The sequence below is a fragment of the Lynx rufus genome, unplaced genomic scaffold, assembly GCF_022079265.1.
Source record: "Lynx rufus isolate CCGP_SWC_20201006 ecotype Redwood Valley unplaced genomic scaffold, mLynRuf1.p SCAF_2, whole genome shotgun sequence".
In the NCBI taxonomy this organism is placed as follows: domain Eukaryota; kingdom Metazoa; phylum Chordata; class Mammalia; order Carnivora; family Felidae; genus Lynx; species Lynx rufus.
Window position 1 is genome coordinate 93,467,138 of NW_025814834.1, and position 14,150 is coordinate 93,481,287.

At 35.2% G+C, this 14,150-nt stretch overlaps 1 protein-coding gene across 1 annotated transcript in view; it reads right to left on the reverse strand.

Annotated features, from left to right (window-relative positions):
• The window catches only part of THSD7B (thrombospondin type 1 domain containing 7B), a 749,444-nt gene that overhangs the window by 574,184 nt on the left and 161,110 nt on the right, over nt 1–14,150 (reverse strand). The gene's annotated exons all lie outside the window — the stretch shown is intronic.

Genomic DNA, 14,150 nt, shown 5'->3' on the forward strand with positions numbered 1-14,150 from the left:
GATCATGCTCTGTCACTCTCTCTCTCAAAAATAAACATTAATTTTTAATTTATTATTTTTTTAAATGTTTATTTATTTTGGAGAGAGAGGGAGCCAGAGCACGAGCAGGGGAGGGGCAGAGAGAGAGGAAGACACAGAATCCCAAGCAGACTCCAGGCTCCCGAGCTGTCAGCACAGACCCAACACAGGGCTCAAACTCACAGACATGAGATCATGACCTGAGCCGAAGTCAGTTGCTTAACCGACTGAGCTACCCAGGTGCCCTGAAAATTTTCATAAATTTAAAGTGGGAATGGAAAAATTTTTCTAATCATGACTAAAATTCCAAATGCAATATATTTATCAATTTGACTATGTAAAAATTTTAAACTTTTGCATAGCAAAAATCCTATAAGCAAAGTCAAAACACAAAATGCCAACTAAGTGACAATATAAGAATATATATTATGGGACACCTGGGTGGCTCAGTCTTTTAAACATCTGACTCTTGATTTCAGCTCAGGTCATAATCTCATGATTCCTGAGATCGAGCGCTCATCAGGCTCTCTGCTGACCATGTGGAGCCTGCTTGGGATTCTCTCTGTCTCTCTCTCTCTCTCCCTCTCTGCCCCTCCCCCACTGGTATGCATGCTAACTTACTCTCTCTCAAAATAAATAAATAAACTTTAAAAAATATGTATATCTAATATATCTATATATAGAGATATATGTATATGTCACAGATATAGGGTTAATATCCCTAACTACAAAAATTTGAAAATGAAAACAAAGATAAAACTTCCTATAGAAATAAAGGCAAACAACATGAACAAACAATTTACAAAAAGATCTATAAATATGGCCCCTAAATATATGGGCAAATATACAAATTTATACATATTAAGAGAAATGAAAATTAAAACCCTATCATAATATCACTTCCCACATTTCAGATTAGGAAAAAGTTCAAAAGGTTGACAGTATAATCTCGTTGTAAGTTTGTTGATGGCAATGCAAGATGGCATCACTCTCATAAAGAATTTGGCATTATTTAAACAAACTCGTATGTATTAATCCTTTTCCCAACAATTGTACTTCTAGGAATTTATCCTGAAGATATACCTCCAACAATATGAAAATATATGAATAAAAGCTTATTCACCGAAGAATTATTTGTAATTGCAAAATATTAGAAACTGCCTGGATGTCTAAATGTGGGAGTCTGTTCAAATAAGCTACAGTGTGGGGGCACCTGGGTGGCTCAGTTGGTTAAGCATCCTGACTTCAGCTCAGGTCATGATCTCACAGTCCATGGGTGCTGACAGCTCAGAGCTTGGAACCTACTTCAGATTCTGTGTGTGTCTCTCTCTGCCCCTCCCCTGTTCATGTTCTGTGCCTCTCTCTCTCTCAAAAATAAATAATTTTTTTAAAAAAATGTTACACACTATGCTACTCTTTGTGTAAGAAAGAAGTAAAAATTAAAAACATAAAGAAACACAGAAGGATAAGTGAGAAAACAAGAATGGTGATTATCTACAAAAGGTAGGAGACATAGGATGGAGATATATAGGAGGAAGTAATGCTCCTCCCAGTAACATGATGCATACTTTTAACTTTGATAAACACGTTATTGTTCAATATATTTTAAAAATAAAATTAAATCAATACATAGGAAAAGAGGAAAACAAAATCTAAAACTGAAAGTAAACCAAAAAAAACAAACAAAAAAAAAAAACAGAAAAGAAAAAGTCCTCTATTCTCATTCCCACCAACACAACAAAAGCAACAAAATATTCTCTACCACTTTCAAAGAACAAATTATGAAAATGACTTTTTACATTCAGGGTCAGCACTTATTTATGTTTTGAAAGGGACAGGGATAGGAAATTTCTTTCTAAATCTACTCTGGTGGTAGAGATAAAAAACATAAACAAAAGCAAAGTAACAGTAGGATTTCAGCTGTAGTGATATGATTCTTTTTATAGTCAAAATTTATTACCTCTCAGGAGCTCTTTTCAAGGGAAATCATAGAGTATTTATCTAACCATAGCGGCCTGAGAATTTAAAGAATGTTCACCATGTACCAAATGATCACAGCTTTTAAAAGACTGCCCATGCCAAATGCTTCTCTATATTAAAATCAAAGTAAAATCCATTCATCTGAATTTTGTTGACCTAAATAATAAATATAAATCACTTCTTTTATTCATATACACAGATTGCCTAGTCTACAACCCAGATTTCTTAACTCAGATGCACTTACACTTTAATGAAAAAAAAAATATGAATAAAGAAAATCACTTTATTTCATTAAGTTAGGTATTGTAAAAGTTCAATAACAGCATCACTGATAATCTGAAAAAAAATGAACAGGCTGTGGGACAGCTCTTTAAAAATGTAATAGGGGCGCCTGGGTGGCTCAGTCGGTTGAGCGTCCAACTTCGGTTCAGGTCATGATCTCGTGGTTTGTGATTTCAAGCCCCGTATCAGGCTTTGTGCTGACAGCTCAGAGCCTGGAGCTTGCTTCAGATTCTGTGTCTCCCCTTCTCTCTGCCCCTCCCCTCTGTCTCTGTTTCTCAATAATAAATAAACATTAAAAAATTTAAAAATAAAATAAAAATGTAATAGTGGAACCACAGAGAAACTCCCATCAAAATAAAGGGAAAAATAGGATATGCAATGACACAATTAAAAACTAAAGATCTTTAAGCCCATCTTTAAGGCAAATCGGTGATGAGGGAGCAGAGAAGCACCAACACTAAGAGAACTGCCCACCACACGGCAAATGTAAGTGTGAAGGGAAAATTGCTTGAGGTGCTTATCAAAAGTTAACAGTAATCAATGAGAGAACTAGCAAAGGACATTAATTAAACCTCTGTGGTGCCCTAGATTGTGAAATGACTTTCCAGCAAGGCGCAAACAGAAGCGGGCATTATGGAAGTATCCCATTCCAAATGACATGACAACTAGCCATTGCCATAATCAGAATAAAGGAAACAAAATGCCACTTGTCCATACAGTCTCACAGAGACCACCAAAAGGAAAGTGGCCTAAATGTTCATATAAGTATAGCATACAAGGAATCCATTATATATGACAATTTTTACTGATTAAGGGAAACTTAAGTTCGTCCTAAAAGTCAACAGACACACGAAAATAACAATGCTTTCCTGAATGTATCAGATCCACAAAAAGGAAAAAAAAATGTGTACTTTGCAGAGATGGATTTGAAACATTTTAGTAAAAGTTCTGGTGGACTATGTCCACATAATTCATGAGGTTGGATAAAAATGAGATGAGACAATATTGTCAACAATGGCCCTCACAACTGTCAAGAGAAATGTTTCTGTTCATTGCAGTGGAAGTTAGAGAAATAGATTATGTTCCTACTTAACACTATATTTTCCTAATAACCTAAACATTTCATGATAGGATATAAGTCATTTCATAATTCTTTGATGACTCAATAAAAAAGTAGTATAAATTTCATGACATAATGTTTAAAAAAGTTGTTTTAGCTCAATATGCTGCCCAGAACTCAAAGGAGAACATGGTCCATGTTAGGCTCTGTGGCTCAGTCAATTAAATGTTTGACTCTTGATTTTGGCTCAGGTCATTATTTCATGGTTTATGGAATTGAGCCCCACATCAGATTCTCTGCTGACAGCATGCAGCCTGCTTGGCATTCTCTCTCTCCCTTTCTCTCTGCCCTTCCCATGTTCATGCTCTCTCTCTCTCTCTCTCTCTCTCTCTCAAAAAAAAAAAAAATAAATAAAATAAAACTGGAAAAAAAAACTAGAGAACATGGTCACTTCTGGTTTCTATACAACCACCTAGGCAGTGTGAACTCACTGCTATCATCAAAATGAGAAAAAGCTAGGGGCACCTTTGTGGCTCAGTTGGTTGCACATCTGACTTTGGCTCAGGTCATGATCTCATGGTTTGTGGGTGCAAGCCCCATGTCAGGCTCTGTGCTGACAGCTCACAGTTTGGAGCCTGCTTCAGATTTTGTGTCTCCCTCTCTCTCTGCCCCTTCCTCCCACTCCTTTCTCAAAAATAAATAAACATTAAAAGACTTCTTTTCATTCCTAAAATGAGAAAAAGCCAAACAAACCGAAAACTGACAACTTCTTCAGTTCATCAGAGAATTTAGTCACAGGGCAGATAGATGTCCCAAAAGGCACAGAGAAAAGAGGTGGATATGGAGAATCATAACTTACTGGGAGCACTTCAGGAGCAGAAACTGCCATTGAAGCCACTACAGGGTAGGAAAACTTAAGCTGTGATTGATAAATTGCTGGTGGTTTCAGTTCAGACGAGCTTTTGACTTAAAAATTTCAAGAGGGCCCAGTCCTACTAGAGATCCTGTATTTTCCTGAGTTTCACCTCCAGAAGTCTGACCAGGTTTTCACAATAAAGAAAAAAAATCTCATGCTCTCATCAAGGGGAGACATTCTGAAGTAGACCCAGAGAATTCTTAAAAGTTTCTCACCCTCAAAGGAAACTATTTTACTGAAGCCTAACCAACTGGGATATTACCAGATCCTAACAATCTGGGGAAAGAAAATACCCAACCCCAGCCCTCTCTAGCCTTTCTCTATTACTTAATTGGGAAGGAAGAAGTTGTGAAGTAGGAGAAGCATTTTTAAAGGCCACATCTAGGAGAACAGGCTCAATAAAAGATTGAGACCAAATTATAGGACTATAAAACACTCCTCCTCCCCCCAAAATTCATTACAAAATTCATTACTCCTCCTCCCCCCAAAACATTAATGAGGCTCCAGATTAATTACAGAGAATTACAATAAAAATAATTTCATGTACCAGAACTTAATTAGGAAGAATTTTCTAAGGAAAACCAAAAAACAAAAGAGGAAAAGGAAAAAAAAAAAACATAACAAGGACACCAGAGGAAAATTTTAGACTTTGACCCCTATAGCTACAGCAAACACAGACTAATCCTAGCCAAATAAATACAAAATCTCACACCTAAAGCCTATTTTTTTTGCATAATAGGACTTTACTGAAACAGAAAAAAAAAAGCCCATTCATCTCAGTTCCTTTTACCCAGTACATCATGTCCAGCTTTCAACAAAAGAATACAAGGCATACAAAAAGACAAAACACAGTTTGAAAAGACAGAGAAAACATCAGATTCAAACTCAGATATAGCTAAAATTTTGGCATTATACCAGGAATTTTTTTAAGTTTATCTATTTAATTTGAGATAGACAGAGATAGAGTGAGCAGGGGAGAGGTAGAGACAGAGAGAGGGAGAGAGAGTGAGAAAGAACCCCAAGCAGGCTCTGCACTATCAGCACAGAGCCTGACACAGGGCTCAAACTCACAAAACCATGAGATCAGGACCTGAGATGAAACCAAGAGTCAGATACTTAACTGCCTGGGCCACCCAGGTGCCCAGTCATACTGGGAATTTAAAACAATTTTGATTAATATGCTAAAGGCTCTAACATAAAAAAATTATAATACAAAACCGCATATGTATATTACGAACAAAGAGATGGAAACTCTATGAAAAAGATCAAAAGGAAATGATAGAAGTTGAAACACAAAAACAGATATGAAGACTGCCCTTTGATGGGCTCATCAACAGACTGGACATAGTTAAGGAAAGAATCACTGAGACTGAGACTGAAAAAATGTCCGGCACCTGGGTGGCTCAGTCAAGTTGAGCAACCGACTTTGGCTCAAGTCATGATCTCACAGTTTGTGGGTTCAAGCCCCATGCTGGGCTCAATGCTGACAGCTCTGAGCCTGGAGCCTGCTTCATATTCTGTCCCTCCCTTTCTTTCTGCCCCTTTCCCACTCATGTTCTGTTTTTCTGTCACTCTCTCTCTCTCTCTCTCTCTCAAAAATAAACATTAAAAAAATAGCTTAAAAAAAAGAAAAAATGTCAACAGAAACTTCCAAAACTTAAATGTAAACGAGAAAAAAATGAAAAAAAAAAAAAACAAGATATCAAGAACTACAGGACAATTATAAATAGTGTAACATCCGTGTAATAGGAATATCACAGGTAAAATAAAATGAAAGAAAGAAGGAAAGAAGAAGAAAAAAGAAGTGTTTAAAAATAATAAGTGAGATTTTTCAAAATTAATGACAGACAACAGACAACTAATCAAAGATTCAGGAAGCTCAGGGAACACCAAGCACAGGGTAAGCTTTTTTTTTTTTTAATGTTTATTTATTTTTGAGAAAGAAACAGAGTGTAAGTGGTGGAGGGGCAGAAAGAGAGGTAGACACAGAATCCAAAGCAGCTCCAGGCTCTGAGCTGTCAGCATGGAGCTCGACATGGGGCTCAAACTCACAAGCTATGAGATCATAACCTGAGCTGAAGTCAGAAGTCCAACTGACTGAGCCAGCGAGGCACCCCATGGATAAGCTTTTTTTAAAAATGGAAGAAAAAAAACCCTACACCTGGGTATACAATATTCAAAATACAGAAAGTCCAAGAGAATGTCTTGGGGAAAAAAACACGGGATGGGGAGCTGGACTGGAAAAACATCTAAGCTATGGATAAGCAAGGATAAAAATTACAGAAAATTTCTTTTTAAAACTATTCAAGCAAAAAATATAGTGGAGTGTTGAAAGAAAAACACCCACCAACCTAAATTCTATATCCAGTGAAACTATCTTTCAAAAGTAGAAAAATAAAAATTTTCTCAAAGAAAAATTTAGGAAATTTGTGATCAGTAGACCTGCCTTGAAATAAAGGTTATAAAGAAGTTCTTCAGAGACAAGAAAACGATGAAGGTCAGAAACTTAAAACTACATAAATAAAGAAGGACTGTTGAAGAAGGAATAATTGAAGGTAAAATAAAATATTTCATTTTTCTCATTCATAACTGATCTAATATCAATAATTTATTCAAAATTATAATAACAATGTATTAAGTAATTATGGGTTATGGCTAAGTGAAATTAATGACAGGAGTGTTATAAGGAATGGGAAAAGGGGACTGGGAATGTTCTAAGAATGTGTAAAGTGGTATGGTGTTATTTGAAAGTAGACTTGGATTAGTTGCAAATTTACTTTGCAAACTCTTGGGCAACCATGGAAAAAGGTAAAGAAAAGGGGAGCCTGCATGCCTAAGTCAATTGAACATTTGACTCTTGACTTTGGCTCAGGTTATGAACCCAGGGTTGTGGGATCAAGCCCCACATTGGGCTCTGTGCTGAACACACAGCCTTCTTGGGATTATCTCTCTCCCTCTACCCCTCTCCCTCACTTGCTCTTACTCTCTCTCTCTAAAATAAAGTAAAAAAAAATTAATAGAAAAAAATAAAAAGGTAAAAAAAAGGTAAAGAAAAAAGATATGCTAGGAAAGAAGACAAATGACATAATAAAAAATGGTCAATTAAAATCAGAGATGAGGGGCGCCTGGGTGGCGCAGTCGGTTAAGCGTCCGACTTCAGCCAGGTCACGATCTCGCGGTCCGGGAGTTCGAGCCCCGCGTCAGGCTCTGGGCTGATGGCTCAGAGCCTGGAGCCTGTTTCCGATTCTGTGTCTCCCTCTCTCTCTGCCCCTCCCCCGTTCATGCTCTGTCTCTCTCTGTCCCAAAAATAAATAAACGTTGAAAAAAAAAATTTAAAAAAAAAAAAATCAGAGATGAAAAAACAAAAAGAGGAACAAAGAACAGGGCAATAAGTGGAAAACAATAAATATAATTGATATTGTTCCAATTATATCAATAATCATTTTAAAATTCAATGATACAAATATATCAGAGGGCTGAGACTATCAGAGTGGATAAATCAGAAAATCCAATTGTATATTGTCTACAAGAAACTTTCAAGACAAGGATAGATTAAAATGTAAAGATTACCATGCTAAAAGTAATCAAAAGAAAACTGGAGTAGTTATATTAATTCCAGACAAATCAGAATTCAGAACAAGTAAAACCATTAGGGATATAGTGAGGGATTACATAACAACAATGGGGGCAATTCTCCAAGAAGACATACCAGTCCTTGATGTGTATGAACCTAACAAGAGACATCAAACTACATGAAGTAAAAATTGATACAACTGCAAAGAAAAAATAGATGAAAATACTATTATAGTTGGAGACTTCAACACCCCTCGATCAGTAATGGACAGATCCAGCAGGCAGAAAATCAGTACGGACATAGTGGAACTGAACAGTGCCATCAATCAACTGGATATAATTGACACTTAAAGAATACGTTATCCAACAATAGCAGAATACACATTATCTTCATCCTTACACCAAACATTCACCTAGACAGACCAAATTTCCAGGCCATAAAACACACCTTAACAAACTTAAAGAATAGAAATCATGCAAAGTATATTCTCAGGACACAATGGAATTAAACTACAAATCGGTAACAAAAAGGTGGCTGGAGGAGAATCCCCAAATACTTGGAGATTGAACACCACACTTTCAAATAATGCATGAGTCAAAGAAGTCACAGGATAACTTAAACAACATTTGGAATTAAATGAAAATAAAAATACAACTTATTAAAATTTGTAGATGTAGTGAAAGCAGTGATTAGAAAGAAATTTATGGCATGGAATTCACATAGTAGAAAAAAATAAATACCTAAAAGCAATAACTTAAACTATCTTAGAAAACTAGAAAAGGAAGAGCAAATTAAATCCAAAGTAGGCAAAATGATAAGAATAAGAATTATAACTGAAATCAATAAAACTGAAAGTATAAAATCAGTAGGGAAAATATCTGAAAGCAAAAGCTAGTTCTCAAAAAAATATCAGTAAAACTGATAAACCTCTAGCCAGGTTAACTAAGATTAAAAAGAAGAAGAAGAAGAAGAAGAAGAAGAAGAAGAAGATACAAAGTACTAATAAGTACTGATAAGTAATGAAAGAGAGGTCATCACTAATGATCCCATGGACATAAAAAAGATAATAAAGGAATATTATGAACAAGTCTATGCACACAAATTTGATAAATTAGATGAATGAAATGTACAACCTGTTAAAACTCACACAAGGAGAAATCTATAATAAGAATAGGTTCATATCTATTAAAGAAATTGAATCAATAATTAATAACCTACTAAACCAGAAAATACCAGGTCCATTGTTGATTTCTACCAGTCAAGAAAAAAAAACTATACTTATTTGCTACAATTTATTTCAGAAAATCAAAGCAGAGTACACACTTTCTAGTCCATTATATGAGGCCAGCATTATCTTATTGTCAAAAAACGAAGACTTTATAAGAAAGGAAAACTAAGACCAATATCTCCCATAAACATATATGTAAAAATTATCAACAAAATATTAGCAAATAATATCCAACAATGCATAAAAATAATACTACATCATAACCAAATGTGCTGTATTCCAGGTATGTAAAGCCAGTTCAACATTCAAAAATCAACACAATCTAATTTATCTATAGACTAAAGGAGAAAAATCATACATTGTATCCATACATACAGAAAAAGCACTTGACAAAAACCAACACTAATGTATGATAAAAATTCTCAGCAAACTAGAAATACAGGGTAGGTTCTTCAACATAAAAAAGAACATCCAGAAAAAAACCTTCATTTAACATCATACTTAATTGTGAGGAACCAGATGCTTTCTTGCTAAGATCAGGAACAAGGCAAGGATGTCCATTTTTATCACTCCTATTTGAGTCACACTCAAAGTCCTAGATAATATAAGACAAGAAAAAGAAATAAACGGTATATAGATTTCCAGAGTGCCTGCACCATTTTGCATTCCCACCAACATTGCAATAGGATTCCCCTTTCTCCACAACCTCACCAACATCTATTGTTTCCTGAATTGCTAATTTTAGCCATTCTGACTGGTGTGAGGTAGTATCTCATTATGGTTTTGATTTGTATTTCCCTGATGACAACCAATTTTGAGCATCTTTTCATGTATCTATCTGCCATCTGGAAGTTTTCTTTGGAAAAGTTATCTATTACTGTCTTCTGCACATTTCTTGGAAGTTCCTCAAAAAAATTAAAAATGAAACTATCCTACAACCCAGCAACTGCACTACTAGGAATTTATCCAAAGTACACAAAAATGCTGATTTCAAGCAGCACATGTACCCCAATATTTATAGCAGCTATCAACAATAGCCAAATTATTGAAAGAGCTTAAATGTCTATCAACTGAAGAATGGATTAATAAGATGTACATACAATGTACAATACAACACATACTTATGTGCATACAATTGTATGTATATACATATACATTCAATGGAATACTACTCAGTGATGAAAAAGAATGGAATTTTGCCATTTGCAAAACGTGGATGGAACTGGAGGGTATTATGCTAAGTAAAATAAGTCAGAAAAAGAGATCATATGATTTCACTCATATGTGGAATTTGAGAAACTTAACAGATGAACATAGGGGAAGGGAAGAAAAAATAAGATAAAAACAGATAGGGAGGAAAACCATAAGAGACTCTTAAATGCAGAGAAAAAACAGGATTGGTTGAGGGGGAGGTGTTAAATGGGTGATGGGCATTAAGGAGGACACTTTTCAGAATGAGCACTGGGTGTCATATGTAAGAGATGAATCACTGGATTCTACTCCTGAAACTAAGATTACACTGTATGTTAACTAACTTGAGAATTGGAAGAAAAAAAAAGAAAAGAAAAGAAAGAAGAAAAGAGAAGAAAAGAGAGGAGAAGCAAAGAAAAGAGAAAGGAAAGGAAAGGAAAGGAAAGGAAAGGAAAGGAAAGGAAAGGAAAGAGAAAGAGAGAAAGAAAAAGAAGAGCAGTATACAGATTGGAAATGAAGAAATAAAACTTCCTTTGTCTGCAAATGATATGCTTATCTACATAGATAATCCCAAAGAATCTTAACAATAACAACATAAAGTCCTGGAACTAATAAGTGGTTATATCAAGGTTGCAGAATACAGGTTAATATATAAAACTTGATTGTTTTCTTATACACAAGCCATTAAAAACTACAACTTGAAATTTAAAACACTATACATTTATATTGGCACCAAAAATATGAAATACTTAAGTATCAGTCTAACAAAATAGATACAAAATGTACATGAGAAAAAGTATAAAACTCTGATGAAGAAATCAAAGATGTAAATAAATGGAGAAATACTGCAGGTACATGGGAAAGAAGACTCAACACTATCAAGATGTTATTTCTTGGGGCACCTAGGTGCCTCATTCAGTCAAGCTTCCAACTTTTGGTTTCGCTCAGATCATCATCTCACAGTTCGTGGGTTCGAGCCCCACATCAGGCTCTGCGCTGACAGTATGGAGTCTGCTAGGGATTCTGTCTTCCTCTCTCTCTGCCCCTCTCCTGCTCACTCTCTATCTCTCCCTCCCTCTCTAAAATAAATAAACAAACATTAAATAAAAGTTATTTCTTCCCAAATTGATCCATACACTACAAGCAATCCTAACCAAAATCTTGGCAAGTTATGTTGTAGATATTGAAAAAAAAAACTGATTCTGTAGTTTACATGGAAAAACAAAAGATACAGAATAGATAATACAATATTAAAAAAAGAACAAATTCAGAGGACTGAAACTACCCAACTTCAAGACTTACTATAAATCTTCAGTATTTAAGACATTGTTTTATTGGCAAAGAATAGATAAATAGATCAATGGACTAAAGACAGAGAGCCCAGAAATAGATCCACATAAATATAGTCAACTAATCTTTGGCAAAGGAGCAAAGGCAGTTCAATAGAAAAAGGAGAGTCTTTTTAACAAAAGGTACTAGAATAGCTGGGCATCCACACGCAAAAAAAAAAAAAAAAAAAAAAAAAAAAAAAAAAAAGAATACAGACACCAATGTTATACCTTTCACAAAAGTTAACTCAGACTGGATCATAGATTTAAATGTAAAATGTAAAACTATAAAACTCCTAGAAAACAATATAGGAGAAAATTTAGTTGATCTTAGGTTTAGAGAATTTGTTGTTGTTTTTGATGCAACACCAAAGAATGATCCATGAAAGAAATATTGATAAGTTTGACTTCACTAAGATTAAAACAAAACAAAAAATAACTTCTCTGTGAAAGACACTGTTGAGAGAATGAAAAGGGGGTCATCAACTGGAAGGAAATATTTTCAAAACATATATCTGATAAAGGACTGGTATCCAAAGTACACAAAGAATTTGTAAAGCTCAACCATAAGAAAACAACTCAAAAAATAGACAAAAGATCTGAACAGACACCTCACCAAGGAAGATCTACAGATGGCAACTAAGCATATGAAAAGATGCCAAACATCGTAAGTGATTAAGGAACTGCCAATTAAAACAAGATACCACTATACACCTATTAAAAATGGCTAAAATCCAAAATACTGACAATAGCAAATGCTGGCCAGAACGTGAAACAGTAGGAATGCTCATTTATTGCTGGTGGCAATACAAAATGATACAGCCACTTTGGAAGACAGTTTGGCAGTTTCTTACAAAATGAAACAATTCTCACTGTAATATGTAGGCAAGTGCCCACTGGTATTTCTCCAAATTAGTTGAAATTGTATGTTCACATAAAAATCTCCAAATGAATGTTTACAGAAGCTTTATTTATAATTGCCAAAACTTGGAAGCAACCAAGATGTCCTCCAACAGGTGAACGGATAACAAATTGTGATATATCCATACAACAGAATACTGTTGGAGGAGGTAATCAAGAGGATGTGACTGCCAGTTGACCATCAGGCTAGATTCAGGCGTTTGGAGGCTCCTCACTCCTTTGCTTGTCCTTGGAATATATGCTCTGTACACAGTGGGAGCTGCTCTAAGTACATGGTCTTAAAGGAGTAAGGTCTTTTGAGAACATCTAGATGGTATATGTGATGGAAACCAATTAAGGCCTCTATATAAACTTTTAAGATTTGGCAATGGGTGCAGATACCTACTCATCTTGCAGCCACCCAAGACAAGCCTTATTAGTAAGTTCTCTTGCTTACTAAACTGCCACCTCCCAATCCGGAGTGGTCTGTCTCTTCCTTCGGTCTCTCCCTGCTCTATGTATACAGGGATAGTTTGTAAACCAACAAATACTATTCAGTGATAAAAAGAACCAAGCTATCAAGCCATGGACATACATGGAGGAATCTTAAATACATACTGCTAAGCAAAAGAAGCCAATAAGAAAAGCTATATACTGTATCATTCCAACTATATAACACTCTGGAAAAGATAAAACTATGCCATCAGTAAAAAGATCCCTGAATGCCAGGGAACTGGGGAGAGGAGAGGTGGGACCAATAGGTGGTGCACAGATCTTTAGGGCCATGAAACTATCCTATATGATACAGTAATTATGAACACATATCATTATACATTTGTCCAAACCCACAGAATGTACAACACAGTGAATCCTAATTAAACTACGGACTATAACAATATGTTGATACTGGCTCACGAATGGTAACAAACACACTACACTGGTGCAAGAAGTGTGTACCATACTGTATGTGTGGAGGGGAGTGAGGAGAAGCTATATGGAAACTGTATTTTCCACTCAATTTTTCTGTAAATCTAAAACTACTCTAAAAAACAAAGTCTCTTAACTTAAAACAAAGAAAAACAACATGCCAAACACAAGCAAACTAAAACTGAAAACATTCTCTGGAATAGTAAGAAAACAATGCCTTTATAGAATCCCACATATGCATTCAAACAATAATCACCCAAATCATCTGCTTAATCTTTTGGGCTTCACAGAGGCAGGCAATAAAAGGCAGAAAATCACTCTTCAATGGACTTGCCAACCGCATATGGCATAAATCAGAATGAAGCATCAAAGATGAAATATGCTCATTTGTGAAGTCAAATGAAAAATAAAAATGAAAAAAACAAGAAACAATCATCACATTACTTTGTTCTTGAATAGCAGAGGTAGTCTTTTGAGCCTCTCCCAGCCAGCTGTGGATTCTGAGAAAACAGTAACTGGTGATAATGATTAATTCTAGAGATGAGTGTTTCACTATTTTGTAATATACGTCTTACTGAAAGGCATTTAAATTTGGAAAAACTTGGTAACATACCAGTGCTTTAAGACCTTCTGGGGAAAATTAAACAAATACTACTTTGAGCATATTTCTATATACCTAGGTCATGATTTTTCTGTACTACAATTTAAAGCAGAACAATTACAAATAACTTTTAAGCACTAACAGC